Raw genomic sequence first — 14,899 nt, forward strand, 5'->3', positions numbered from 1 at the left:
AGATTTCCCCTTCTTTTAAGCCTTTTTATTATTTGTTTTTTAATTTAATGTTTTTATGGGTAATACGTTCACATAATTCAAAAACGTATACACCATTTATATAAATGTATATAAAATGATATACATTTTAAACCATGTGACTGTATTACACACAAGTACACACACACACACAGAAGTTATACTGAAAAGTCTTTCTCTGATTGGGTCCCCCACCTGCCCAGTTCCTACAGCACTCCCACGGTCACCTCACCACTGTTATTAGTTTCTTGTATTATCTTTTCATACACACAAATAAATATAAATATACATTGGCACGGACTGCCACCCTTCTTTCTCTACAAAAGTTGCAGGCTCTTTTTACAAAAGTAAAACTGCTGGAGAGAAGAACACACTGTTACTAACGTTTTAGTGAAAAGGAGTCTATAGCACTTTTCTTCCTGGGGGCACTGAGCCAGGCCCTTTTCCTTTGTTTTGACACAGAGCCTGTGCTCCACAACAAGAGAAGCCACCGCAATGAGAAGCCTGCGCACCGCAACGAAGAGTAGCCCCCGCTCGCAGCAACTAGAGAAAGTCCTCGTGCAGTAACGAAGACCCAACGCAGCCAAAAACAAATAAATAAATAAATAAGATTTTTTTTTAAAAAAGGTCTATTGAGGCATAACTTACATACAGGAAAATTCACCCTTTTCAGTGGACAGTCCTGTGAGTTTTGACAAATGCATACAGTTATGTAGCCACCACTGCCATCAAGATACTGAAAGGTTCTATCACCACCCCCTCAAAAAATTCTTTCATGACCCTTTGTAGTCATCCACTACCCCCAACCCAGCCACTCAATTTACACTCCCCTCTCCAGCCCCTAGCAACCACTCATACATTTTTGTCCCTATGGTTGTTCCTTTCCAGAATGTCACGCAAATGGAATCATCCAATATGTAATCATTTATGTCTGCCTTCTTTCACTTAGCAGAATGCATTTGAGACTCATCCCTGATATTGCTGTGTATGTTGTGTGTATCAATACAGTTGACTCTTTTTTTAAAAAAATTATTATTTATTTATTTTTGGCTGCGTTGGATCTTCATTGCTGCATGCAGGCTTTCTCTAGTTGCGGTGCGCGGGCTTCGCACTGCAGTGGCTTCTCTTGTTGCAGAGCATGGGCTCTAGGCGAGTGGGCTCAGTAGTTGTGGCTCGCGGGCTCTAGAGCACAGGCTCAGTAGTTGTGGTGCATGGGCTTAGTCGCTCTGCAGCATGTGGGATCTGGGATCTTCCCGGACCAGGGCTCGAACCCATGTCCCCTGCATTGGCAGGAGGATTCTTAACCACTGCACCACCAGGGAAGCCCCCAATACAGTTGACTCTCTAACAACACAGGGGTTAGAGGCACCAACCCTCCGCCCAGCTGAAAATCCGGGTATAACTTACAGTTGGCCCTCCGTATTTGAGGTTCCTCCGTATCCATGGCTCTGCATCCTCAGATTCTACCAATGGTGGTTAGTGTAATACTGTATTTACTATTGAAAAAATCTGCATGTAAGTGAACCAGCATAGTTCAAACCCATGTAGTTTGAACTATGGTCTACAGGTCAACTGTAGTTTATTCCTTATTTTTGGTGAGTTGTATTCCATTGTATGGATGTACCACAGTTTGTTTATGCATTCATCAGCTGAAGAACATTTGGGTTGTTTGCAGTTTGGGACAATTATGCATGAACTGCTGCAAACATTCAAATACAGTTTTTTTGTGTGTGTGAACATGCATTATCATTTCTCTTGGGTAAATATATAGGAGTGGGATTTCTGGGTTGTATGGAAAGTATGTATCATCTCGTTTTTAATCCTTACAATAGCCCCGTGTCCTGGTCTTGTTATTCTCAGAGGGGAAGTCTGAGGGCCAGAAAGGTTTAGCAGCCTGTATCCCACATCACCCATCAGGTAAGTGGCAGAGCTGGGATCTGAACTCAGATCCGATCAAAAAAAGCCTCCTCTGGTAACTGTGATATAATCCAGTTCTTTCTGCTCCTCTGTTAAAAGAGGTCAGAGACACATAAGGTGTAAGGGCTCAAGGTATTAATGAAACACAAACCTTACTTTCTAATTTTGGCTCCTTTACAAGAATTCAGACTTCTAGTTGAGAGGAAGTCCTAGCAGGGCCCCCTCTAGGGTGGTAGTACGCTCTATTGCCTCAAGAATACCGGCTTTCCCAAAGGGAATGATTCCTAATGTTTATGAGTGGGTCTGGAATGCTCTTAAAAGTTTATAGTTCACTTAACGTGCATCATCTCATCAGAGAACGATTTCATGAGGGGGTGGATCTGTCTCTCCCTGTAACCCACCCACAGAGCTTGGCAAGCATTGTGCAGAGGGATCCTATTTGTGACCCTTATTTCAGTCCATCCTGAGTCGCACACCCCTCCCTTTGTGCAATGACAACCTGGCAATTCCAAACACCCTCCTGGCATGCCTGGATTGGCAGGGTGGTGGCCTGGAAAGGGCATGGGTTTGGGACTCCAGTTCCTCCCACGGGAGTTTCTTGGGAGTTAGGAGGGCTATATGAGTGCCCAGCATGGGACCTGGCAACTAGGAGGCTGTCAGCAAATGTTGGTCCCCTTCCCTTTCCCTAATAGAGGAGACAGGTACCAAGTCAGTGAAGAAGACACTGGAGGTTAGCTTCTGCCACCAACATGCCGTGTGTTTTAAGTAAGTCACCTCCCAACTCTGCACCCTTGGTCTCCACATACATACAAGTGGGCCAGGTCCAAGTTCACGACTTGTAATGTAATTATACATGGAGCCTTTCTTTCAGCCTAAAGAAGAGGGATTAAGGGGGAAACTCCTTAATCTCCTGGCTGCCCAGAGGGCCCTGTCTTCTCCAAGCAGAGATGAGATTTTACAGCCATGGAGAGGAAGCAGTAGGGAGAGGCCTCAATCTTACTGATCACATACTACCTTACTGGATCGTTCTGGGGTGAAATGAGGCGGTGTGTGTGAGCCAGAGGTCTCACATGAGTTCTGTTTGGGCTACACATAAGTAACCAACCTGTCCTGGTTTACAATGAACGTTCCACACTCCCAGGAAACCCCTCAGTCCTAGGCAAACTGGGACAGTTGGTCACCCTACCTACACACCCACTTTTTAAAGTCAAACTCATAGCCAAAGTTCAAAATTTAGAAGTTCACATTAAGCATCCCAAATGTCCAGAATCTCTTAAAAACTAGAGGATCTGGCAACTCCGTCCCCATATTTGTACATGGAAACAATGGGCTGGGGCTGAGTGGTAGCGGGCTTTTTAAGACGGATCAAGCACTCACCACTCTGCCACAGTCCCCATCACTCCCTTTTGTCTTACACCATCCATCTACTTCACTCATTGATACTACCCTGCCTGGCTCCTGTAGCACTGAGGTATGCAACCCTTGGTGTAAATTCACTCTAACCTCTGAAGAAAAAATTTAAGAGATGAAATTTGTAAACGTTGTCCCTAGATTGCTCCTTTTCAAATGGTCCAAGATAGGAACATTTTAGTGGCTACAAAGCACCATCAATCTTTTCACTAGTATTCTTTATTTTAAAACAAAGTAATGTAAACTGTAATAATCTATACTGTTTTGCCATAAAACAACGTATTGTCATTCTCTAATGTAAAAGAAAATGCAAACTCAGATGTTCTCCTCCTGAACTGACCCTCAAGCACAAATTCTAGTTGCAAGAAACAGAAATGTAATCTAAAGCAGTTTAAAGAGGGAGAATGGGAGAGGGGAAGAGCAAGAAAGCAAAAGCGAGAATGAGAAAGAGAAAGAGAGAGAGAGAGAGAAATTAATTTAATGGCTTCTGTAATCAACCTACAGACAAGTGGGAGTGGGAGTTTGGATCCAGGGTCAACAGGATTCAGATACTCAGACTCTGCCCAGCTAGGACTCTGGTCCAGGTTCTCTCTGCAAATCAGCTTTAATCTCTCAGGCCAGCTTCTGTACACAGAGGTGGAAAGGAGGAAATGTAGCTCTGGGCTCCCATCTTTATTTTTTGAACCCCAAAAGGGGGTAAAGGGGGGGAGTGGTGAGTAATGATGATATTTGCTTTTCTACCAGTTAAAAGATCCAATTGGAAAAATCCTAGGGAAGAATTCTGATTGGTCTTGCTTGGTTTCTGTGGCGGTTCCTGGACCAATCATGGATCTAATCCAGAAGAAAAGAGGGATGAGTCTTAGGTCCAAATCACAGCCACCAACAGGTTGCTCTCTGTGGGTTTAAATGATCTCCAGGACCCTCCAGTCTGGGAAGCTCTTCTCTGCAGTCTAGTGTTTTGCTACCAATTAAGGTAATAATGATTGTTTACTATGTGCCAGGTACTGTTTTAATTGTTTTTGCATATATTCTCTCATTTAATCTCCTCATTGACCCTCTAAGGGGGGTTATTATTCCTGTTTTACAAATGAGGAAACTGAGACACAAAGTAGTTAAGTAGTTAAGCAAGTTGCCCAAGTGGCAGACCTGTGCTGTGAACCCAGGGGGTCAGGCCAGGAATCACATGGCCCAGTTGTATCATAGCTGCCTATCTGGAGACAGCTACCTACTAGACTATAAAATTTTTGTCACAAACGCCCGTGTGCTGGCGGTGTTCAAAGGTGTGACCACTAACGGTGAGGCTTTCCATCTGTGAGTGTGGATGGGGGACTGGGTGAGAGGTCCCCCAGATTCCTGCCATGCTTGCTGCCTGTGCTGGGGAAGCCAGCTTTGATCTGCCGCTGAGCCACTGGGCACAGGCTATCTGTTCATCTAGCCTTCTGCCAGGCACCTTGGCCCAGACTCTCCTTCTGCTGCATTTTTGCTTCTCATCAAGTCTTTATCCAGTGACCCAAGCCCTGAATCAGGAATCAGAAAAAATCATATTTTGATTTTTGTTTTGTTTTGTGTTCCTCGTCCTGGCTCCGACTTGAACAGAATACAAATAGCAATGTGTTCCTTGTTTGGGTTTTAGTGGAATTCTATTCAGTCCAACAAATGTGTAGTGAATTTCTACTCTGAGCTTAACCATGAGGCCAGGGTTAGAGCAATTAAATGAGAAGCAGACTCTGCCCTTAAAAAATTTAAGGCTACATTTTTTTTTAATCACTGTTTCTAAATTGCTCCATTCTGGATTAGGCAAAAGCTTTCTTGATGGTCTGGGTCCCTTCATTCTCTCAACTTTTGGAAAAGTCCTGTGGACCACAGCCAGCCTAAACGCTCTAAAATGCTGCTTTCATCCACAGCTGGGGTGTCTTTTTTCCCCTAAGACTAAATCAGACCTTTATTTATTTATTTATTTATTTTGCGGTACGCGGGCCTCTCACTGTTGTGGTCTCGGGCCTCTCACTGTTGTGGTCTCTCCCGTTGTGGAGCACAGGCTCAGCGGCCATGGCTCACGGGCCCAGCCGCTCTGCGGCATGTGGGATCTTCCCGGACCGGGGCACAAACCCGTGTCCCCTGCATCGGCAGGCAGACTCTCAACCACTGCGCCACCAGGGAAGCTCTAAATCAGGGCTTTAAATCAGGCCTTGCTTAAGAGTCTGATAGCCTTCTCCGTTTACCACCCCTATGAAGTGAGTTGATTTTCTCCCTGTATCTTTAACCTATTATTGCCTCCTGGTTCACACGCCTTCTTTGGAATCCTCCTTTATCTGCAGGTCTTGGTAGGCTTAGTCAAGTTTTAATCACATACTTTGCCTCCTGACCACAGTTGATTGGTTCTGAGGGATCACCTGACCCAGGGTACCCATCTATAGGCTGAGCTGAGCCAATCAGCTTCTCTTTCCTTGATGTTCTGATCTAAAAGGCTCAGAGAGCTGATAAGGATGACTGGCCCTGGAGTGAAAGGGTACTGTGGTGTGAAGCTTGAGCCCGAGTAAAATCCTAGCAATCCTAGCAAGAGAGAGAAGCAAGGGAAGGGAGCTGCGCATGGAGAAAGTGGTAGCGACAATCCAGGAGGCATTGCAGGCGGAAAGGAAGGGAGAAGAACCAGCTCAATTTACCAGATCAAGCCTCCTGGTTTCCCTTTTCAACTCTACCTCCTAGCCTTGGATGTCTGGTACACCTTTCAATAGATATTCAATTAATTTGAGCGAGTTTGACACGGTCTCAGTTTCTTGCATCCCAACCAACTGTGATTAGAGCATCAAAAGATTTCTTCCATACCATCATTTGCACAGTTATTACAATAACGTGCAGCCATTCTGCCCATCCCCAACGGATGGTGATGCCTTTTAATTCCTCTTTATATTTTCACCACCTTCCCTTGCCTCGGAACCTAGCAAATGGTCCACATTCAATAAAAGCTTGACGTGACCTCCTCTACATTTTTCTGCCTGGCTTTCCAGCCTTCCCCTGTCTGGCCCCATATCTAACCTCATTTCCCACTACTCCTCACTACACACCCTTCACTGTGGTTAAACCGGTCTCACCAAGACATCTGACTCATTTTCTGGGCCTTTCCTCATGCTGGAATGCCCTCCTCCCTCTTCCTCACCTATTTAATCCTCCTAATATCAGCCCCCTCCTTCTTCATTCCTTTCCTTTACTATTTCCTGAATGCCCACTCTGTATCAGGCATTATGCTAAGTGCCAGACTATAGCAGAGAACAGAACACATAGGCTTGCTGTCACCGTGGTGCTTCTGGTCTTGTGAACACTCTCTCTGAAGCCTTCTCCCACTCATCTCCCTCTTCTCTTACCTCTTGTAAGATTAATTCTTAGTACCTCACACTACTGTCAGTTCAGTTGCTTGGAGTTTGCTTTGCCCACCATGCCTCCTCCAGCTAACTGGATTTTATGTGCCCTGAGGGCTGGAGCCTCAATTTTGTACTTTTTCTATTTATATTTATGTGGCTCAGCATTGGGGACACCGTGGGCACCTCAAAAATAATTCTTCACTGCCTGGCTGCTTGACTGAAAGTGTCTCCTGCCCTCTTGGCCTGGAAGATGGAAGGACAGAGAGGTATTTGTCTGTCTTTGCAATCCCAGGAATAAACATCAGCCTGGGTTTCAGTTGATCCCAAGAACCCTGGCCATAAAGCACCATCTAAATCCAAGGTAGAGACCAACAAATAGAGGTTTCATTTGTTCTGTTTAGTCCCGGATACTCTGGGGGGAGGGCTTCACCGACCTCCTCACCACAAACCCACGCTAACAAACAAGAAGCCACTTCTCTCTGGCAGCCTCCTGTACAGCGTCCTTTTACCTACAAGTCAACTCTCTCGTCTCCAGGTTTTCTGAAAGACACCTTTCAGCTCTGTGTCTTTACTGGGTGGGAGGGAAAAAAAATAGGGGCACTAGATTTTATTCTCTCCCCAGACATAAGCAAAGGTGGTTCATCCCAAACCGAGCCCAGCGAGCCCTCACCACAGAATTTCTCTGTATAATGAAAGTACCTTTTTGAAACACAAAGTTACTCTTTCTACTCAGGAAGGGAAAAAATAATCCACCAACCAACCCCCAAACCTGCACTTGGCCAAAATCCTGAGGTCGATGGCAGGACCAAAATGAATCATTTCTCTTTGCTCTGATTGCATCAGCGACAGGCGTCTGGGAGCTGCTTGGTCCCCAGTAGAGGCCTCACACCACATTTGTGCCTAATTCTGATTCCCTTTTTGTTTGTAAGCAGGGCCAACTTAATCAACGCAGGACAGGAGTTAGGTTCAGCTCAGCTGGTTGAGTCCAGGGACAGAGAGTTCTGAGGAAGAAGCTGTTGTACACATTTGGGGTTGTTCCTCTTGAGTTTAAAAGTCAAGCCCAGCTATAGCTCCATCTCTCTGTCCCATTTGAGATGCTCCATAATGCCTTCAACATGCCGCCTTAGTTTATAGGTATCTCTTCACAATAATAACAGCCAGCAATTTTTGAGCCAAGTCTTCCTAAGCATCCTACCCTCACTAAATATCATTTGTATGTTATTTCATTAGTTCTTAAAAACAAACAAGCAAAACAAACAAACCCCACACACACAAAAAAGCCCTATGAGGGGGGCTTCCCTGGTAGCACAGTGGTTAAGAATCTGCCTGCCAATGCGGGGTACAGGTTCGAGCCCTGGTCCGGGAAGATCCCACATGCCAAGAAGCAACTAAGCCCGTGTGCCACAACTACTGAGCCTGCGCTCTAGAGCCCGCGAGCCACAACTACTGAGCCTGCGTGCCACAACTACTGAGCCTGCGTGCCACAACTACTGAAGCCCACGCACCTAGAGCCTGTGGCTTCTCTTGTTGCAGAGCAATGAGAAGCCTGCGCACCGCAATTAAGAGTAGCCCCCACGCACCACAACTAGAGAAAGCCCGTGCACAGCAACGGAGACCCAACACAGCCAAAAACAAATATATAAAATAAATAAATTAACAAAAACAAAACAAACAAAAAACCCTATGATGTTGGTGCTATGCTTATCTCTACTTTATAGATGTAGAAACTGACACCCAGAGAAATTAGGAGGCTTGTCTACAGCTAGTAACTGACCAACGCAGGACTTGAACCCATAGCAGCTGACTCCAAAACCAAGTTCTTACTCACTATGATAAGGTTTCTCTCTTTCTTCTTACTTTTCCAAGGACTCCCCATTCTTCAAAGACTGAAGAAAATTCCACCCCCTCCCAGGTATCTTCAAGCCTCTCTGGTCTTCCCTCATCTGACTGACCTCCACTTACCTGTTAGAACCTCTCAGGCCATTCTGAAGGAACCATTCACTCATGCAACAAATACTGAACACCTACACAGACCAGGCACTGTTCCAGGAGACTCAGCAGCGAACAAAACAGATAAAAATCCCTGACCTCGTGGACTTTACATTCCAGTGGGGAGAGACACATTCTACAAATATAAATACATGAAAATATATGTATATTAGATGGCAAGAAGTGGTAGCGAGGCAAATAAGGCAGAGAAAGGAGAGAGAGAGAAGACGTGAGAAAATGTACAATTTTAAGCAGGGTGGCCAGGGCAGGCCTTACTGAGAAAGGGATACCAGACTTAAGCTCTAATAGACAAGAGAATGAGTCATGGAGGGGGAAGGGCATTTGAAACAGAGGGAAGGGCAAGTGCAAAGGCACAGAGGCAGGAGTGTGGCTGGGGTGTTTGGAGAATGGCAAGGAGGCCAGTGTGGCTGGACTAGAACCAGTGAAGGCAAAGAGCAGTGGGAAATGAGGAGAGAGAGGTAAAAAGAGGAGGCCAGGCTGTGTAGAGCCTGCGGGTCATTATAGGGATGCTGGCGTGCACTCCGAGTGAATCAGGAAGCCATTGGAGGGTTTCGAGCAGACGTGCATTTTAATAGTATCACCCTGGCTGCTGTGTTGAGATCAGGCTGAAGCGGGGATGAGGTTGGGAGGCTGTTGATAATCCAAGTGAGAAATGATGGTGGCTCGGATGGAGGGAACGAAGGCAGTGAGAGCAGTCAGAGTCTGGATGTATTCTGCAGTGAAGTCAGCAGGATTTCCTGACAGATGGGAGGTGGGAGGTGAGAGAAAGAGAGGAGTCAGGAATGACACCCAAGTTTTTGGCCCGAGCATCTGGAAGAATGCAGTTGCCATTTACTGAGCTCACTGTGGGAGGAACAGGTTTGGAGGAGGGAAATCAGGAGCTCAGTATTGGATATGATAAATGTGAGATGCCTATTAGAGATCTAGGTGAGCAGGTAGTTAAACAGTTCTGGAGTTCAGGGGAAGAGATCTGGCTAGAAACACAAATGTGGAAGTCATTAGGGTGTGGGTGGTATTTTTTAAGCCACAAAATTGAGTGAAATCAGGCTTCCCTGGTGGCGCAGTGGTTAAGAATCTGCCTGCCAATGCAGGGGACAGGGGTTCGAGCCCTGGTCCGGGAAGATCCCACGTGCCGCGGAGCAACTAAGCCCATGCGCCACAACTACTGAGCCTGTGCTCTAGAGCCCATGAGCCACAACTACTGAGCCCACGTGCCACAACTGCTAAAGCCTGAGCGCCTAGAGCCGGTGCTCCGCAACAAGAGAAGCCACCGCAATGAGAAGCCCGCGCACCGCAACGAAGAGGAGCCCCCACTCGCCGCAACTAGAGAAAGCCCGTGTGCAGCAACGAAGACCCAAAGCAGCCAAAAAAAAAAAAAGATTATAAAATTGAGAGAAATCACGGAGAGTGAAAGTAACTAAAGAGGTGGGGTGTAAGGACCATGCCCCAGGGCGCTTAAACATTTAGAGGTCAAAGAGATGAAGAGGAACCAGCAGGAGACCAAGAAGGAACAGACAGGGAGATAAGAAGCCACCTGGAAGGGTCTTTCAAGGTAGAGGGAAAAATCAACTGTCAGACACTTCTGATGGGTCAAGTAGCAAGAGGACTGAAAATTCACCCATTGATCAAAAGAAGAAATGTTTAATTAAACAGTCTTCTTGTTTTGTTTAGATGTGTATTCATTTAGACATCTCAACCAATCACAAGGGTGGAAGAGGCAGAGATTGATTTGCCCCCCAATGCGCTTCTGTACCCTACTCCCCTCCCCTCATGCCTCTCCTCCCCTTCCCCCTGTTGTGCATCCCCACTCCTAACCCCACCTCTGACTTTGCTGGGGTCTAGGGGTTGACTCACCAGTCAAGGGAATCTTGGGCCTGAGCTGAAACACCAGAACAATCTCTGAGGCAAGTCACTGCTTCACAGATTTGGTGAAGGGAGTAAGCTGCTGTCTCGCTTTAAAAAGAAGGGGTATGAGGGATAAAGTGAAGGTGGCAGAAAAGGAAGATGCAGACACCTGTGTAAAGGGAAGACAATTTTGCTTGTAAAGGACGCCTGCAGCAATTCTGTTGTTGCTATCAGGAAGCAAAGGAATTTATCTTGGGGCTGCATGGCTCCTTGGTTTAGGTAAGTCATTAATGAGCCTTTTCTAGTTCGCTCCATTCTGGAGCCTAGAATAAGGTAGATGTAGAGAACTAAATTCCTCTGCACTGAGTTTTTCCCTGGCAGGTAAGGGAGACAGGCGTGTCAGAGCCTGGGAACTGAGAGAAGAGAGATGGGAGAAAGATGGCTGGCAATGAATTCCCAGGGGTGGGGTGGGGCTGAGCAGCCTGTTTTAAGAGGAGTGAGGTCTAACATTCATTTTTTTCTGGAACTTTTTTACCGAAGTAGTAATAGATATAGAGAGAAATGTGTACCACTTGATAACTTTTCACGCACCCATATAACCAGCACTCAAGTCAAGCACTCCAGCCCTCATGTTCTTTTCCAATCATGACTCCACCCCAGGGCAATCACTTATCCTGACTTTGAACAGCATGGACTAATTTTACCTGTTTTTGTATATTATTAAAGTGGGTCGTGCCTTTTAGTATCTGCCTTCTTTCCTTTTTTTAATATTTATTTATTTACTTTTATTTATCATCTTATTTATTTTGGCTGCGCCGGGTCTTAGTTGTGGCACGCGGGATCTTCGTTGCAGCATGTGGGATCTTTAGTTGTGGCACGCAAACTCTCTTAGTTGCGGCATGCAGGCGGGATCTAGTTTCCTGATCAGGGATGGAACCCGGGCCTCCTGCACTGGGAACGTGGAGTTGTACCCACTGGACCACCAGTGAAGTCCCGGTATCTGCCTTCTTTCACTCAACATTACATTTGTGAGGCTCAACCATACTGTTGCATACAGTTATATATCTTCATTGCTGTAGACTCTTCCATTTTAATGATTATAATGCAATTGATTTATCCCCTCGACTACTGATGGACATAGAAGTTATTTCTATTTGGGGGCCATTGCAAACAGTGTCGTTACAAACATATTTGGACAAATCTAGTATTCACTTTCTTTTTTTAATTTTTTTTAATTTTTATTTTATTTTATTTTTATTTTTTTAAGTATTCACTTTCTTTTCCAACTTTTTATTTTGAAAATTTTCAAACATAGGAAATCGAAATAATTATATAGTGAACATCTATATATGAATTACTTTGGATGCATTTCAAAGTAAGTTGAACTTTCCCTAGCATTTCAGTAAACGTATCATTGACAAAAGTTTACTGCTTATTTATGGGTTTTCCTTTGAGGGAAGACTTGCACAAAGTGAAATGTATTCATGTTAACAGTATCATTCAGTGAGTTTGTGAAATGCATACACCTGTGTAACCCAAACCTCTAACAAAATCTAAAACATTATTGTCATCTAGAAAGTTCCCTCATGACTCTTCCCAATTTTCCTGCACCATCACTGTGTTCTCATTTTTTTTCACCATAGATTAGTTTTGCCTCCTTTAGAACTTCATATAAATGCAATCACACAGTATGTACTCTTTTGCCTAAGGCTTCTTTCACTCAGCATAATATTTCTGAAATTCATTCATGGTGTTGCATGAATAAGTAGTTTGTTCCTTTTCATCTCATGAATACACCACAATTTGTTTATCCATCCTCCTGTTGACTGACATCTGGGATGTTTCCAGTTTTGAGCTTTATAAAGAAAAATGCTGGGCTTCCCTGGTGGTGCAGTGGTTGAGAATCTGCCTGCCAATGCAGGGGACACGAGTTCGAGCCCTGGTCTGGGAAGATCCCACATGCTGCGGAGCGACTAGGCCCGTGAGCCACAACTACTGAGCCTGCGCGTCTGGAGCCTGTGCTCCGCAACAAGAGAGGCCACGACAGTGAGAGGCCCACGCACCGCGATGAAGAGTGGCCCCCACTCGCCGCAACTAGAGAAAGCCCTCGCACAGAAATGAAGACCCAACACACCCAAAAATAAATAAAGAAAGAAAGAAATTTAAAAATAAAGAAATAAAACATTATAAAAAAATAAAGAAAGAAAAATGTTATTACCGTTCTCATACTAGTCTTTTTGTGGACGTAGGCTTTCATTTCTCTTGGGTAAATAACGTAAAACCAAAATTGCTGGGTCGTAGGGGTATGTTTAGTTTCATATGAAACTGCCAGACCTTCATTTCAAAGTGGTTGTATGATTTTACACTCCTACCAACAAGATAGGAAAGTTTATACTGTTCAACACCTTTGCTAACATTTGGTGGTGTTCGTCTTTTTCATTTAAGCTGTTCTGGTGGGTGTGTAGTGGTACCTTACTGTGGTTTTAATTTGCATTTCTCTGATAACTAATGACATTGAGCACATTTTCAAGTGCTCACTGGCCATTCACCTAGTTTCCTTTGTGAAATGTCTATTCAAATTTTTGCCCTTTTTTATTGGGTTGTTTGTCTTTTTTGCTCTTGACTTATAGGAGTTCTTTCTAAGTCCCAAATACCAATCCTTTGTCAGACAAATGCTTTCTTTATAAATAATGTCTCCCAGTCTATGGCCTGCTTATTTGTTTTCCTGTCTAAAAAAAAAAATGTTTGCTTACCACCAAGTCACAAAGATATTCTCCTAGGTTTGCTTACAGAAGCTTTATAGTTTTAGTTTCTATATTTAGGTCCATGCTCCATCTCAAACTAATTTTTGTACAGAAGATAATGTTTGAGGTTCTTTTTTTAAAATATGGATATCCAGTTGTTCCAGCATTGTTAACTGAAAAGACTCTCCTTTCTCTATTAGATTGCTTTACCTCTGTCAAACATTAAACCATCCTATAAATGTATTTCTGAACTCTATTCTGTTCCATTAATCTACTTGTTGATCCATTTTTTTTAAAGATGTATTTATTATTTTATTTTATTTATTTTTGGCTGTGTTGGGTCTTAGTTGTAGCATGTGAGATCTTCGTTGAGGCATGTGGGATCTTTGTGCCGCGCGGCCTTCTCTCTAGTTGTAGCATGCGGGTTTTCTCTTCTCTAGTTGTGGTGCACAGGCTCCAGGGCACGTGGGCTCTGTATCTGTGGCGTGTGGGTTCCAGAGCGCATGGACTCTGTAGTTTGCAGCACACAGGCTCTCTAGTTGAGGCACAAGAGCTCAGTAGTTGTAGCGCGTGGGCTTAGTTGACCTGCTTGCATGTGGGATCTTAGTTCCCCGACCAGGGATCGAACTCCTGTCCCCTGCATTGTAAGGAGGATTCTTTACCACTGGACCACAAGGGAAGTACCCTATTTGTTGATCCTTATGATAGAATCACACTGTCTTGATTACTATAGCTTTACAGTAAGTCTTGAGATCAAGTAGCATGAGTCCTTCTAACTTTTTGCTTCATCTTCTTTTTCTTTCAGTATTGCTTTGGATATTCTAGGTCCTCCATATAAATTTTAGAATCAGCTTGTCATTTTAAAAAGAAGTCTTCTAGGATTATGAAAGCGACTTTGTTGAATCTCCATATCAACATGGGTAGAATTGACAGATTAGCAATATCAGGTCTTCCAAGCCATGACGTGGTATATCTCTTCATTTATTAGGTCTTCTTGAATTTTTTTCAGCAATAATTTATAGTTTTCAGTGTGCAGGATTTGTCTTTTATTAAGCTTACTCTTAAGCATTTTATGATTTTGATACTATTGTAAATGGAATTGTTGTTTTAAATTTCATTTTTCCAATTGTTTACTGATAGTATATTAAAATACAACTGATTTTTAAAATAATAACACTGTATCCTGTGATGTCGCTAATTCCATTTATTAGTTCTGTTGTAGATTCCTTAGTATTTCTATATAGGCAATCATACTATCTGCAAATAGAAGTTTCACTTCTTCCTTTCCACTTTTTATGTCTCTGGTCTTACAGCAGTAACTAGGATCTCCAATACAATGCTGAATACAAAAAGTGAGAGTAGACATACTTGTCTTATTCATCTTAGGGGAAAAGCATTCAATATTTCACCATTAAATATGATGTTAGCTCTAGATTTTTCATAGATACCCTTTTTCAGATTTATGAAATTATTTTCTATTCCTAACTTGCTGAGAGTTTTTGTCATAAATAAATGTTGAAAATTTTTTTTTACTACTTGAGATGCTCATATTTTTTTCTCTTTTTTCTGTTAATATGGTGAATTACATTGATTTTC

The sequence above is a fragment of the Orcinus orca genome, chromosome 20 (genome assembly GCF_937001465.1).
Source record: "Orcinus orca chromosome 20, mOrcOrc1.1, whole genome shotgun sequence".
Classification (NCBI taxonomy): Eukaryota; Metazoa; Chordata; class Mammalia; order Artiodactyla; family Delphinidae; genus Orcinus; species Orcinus orca.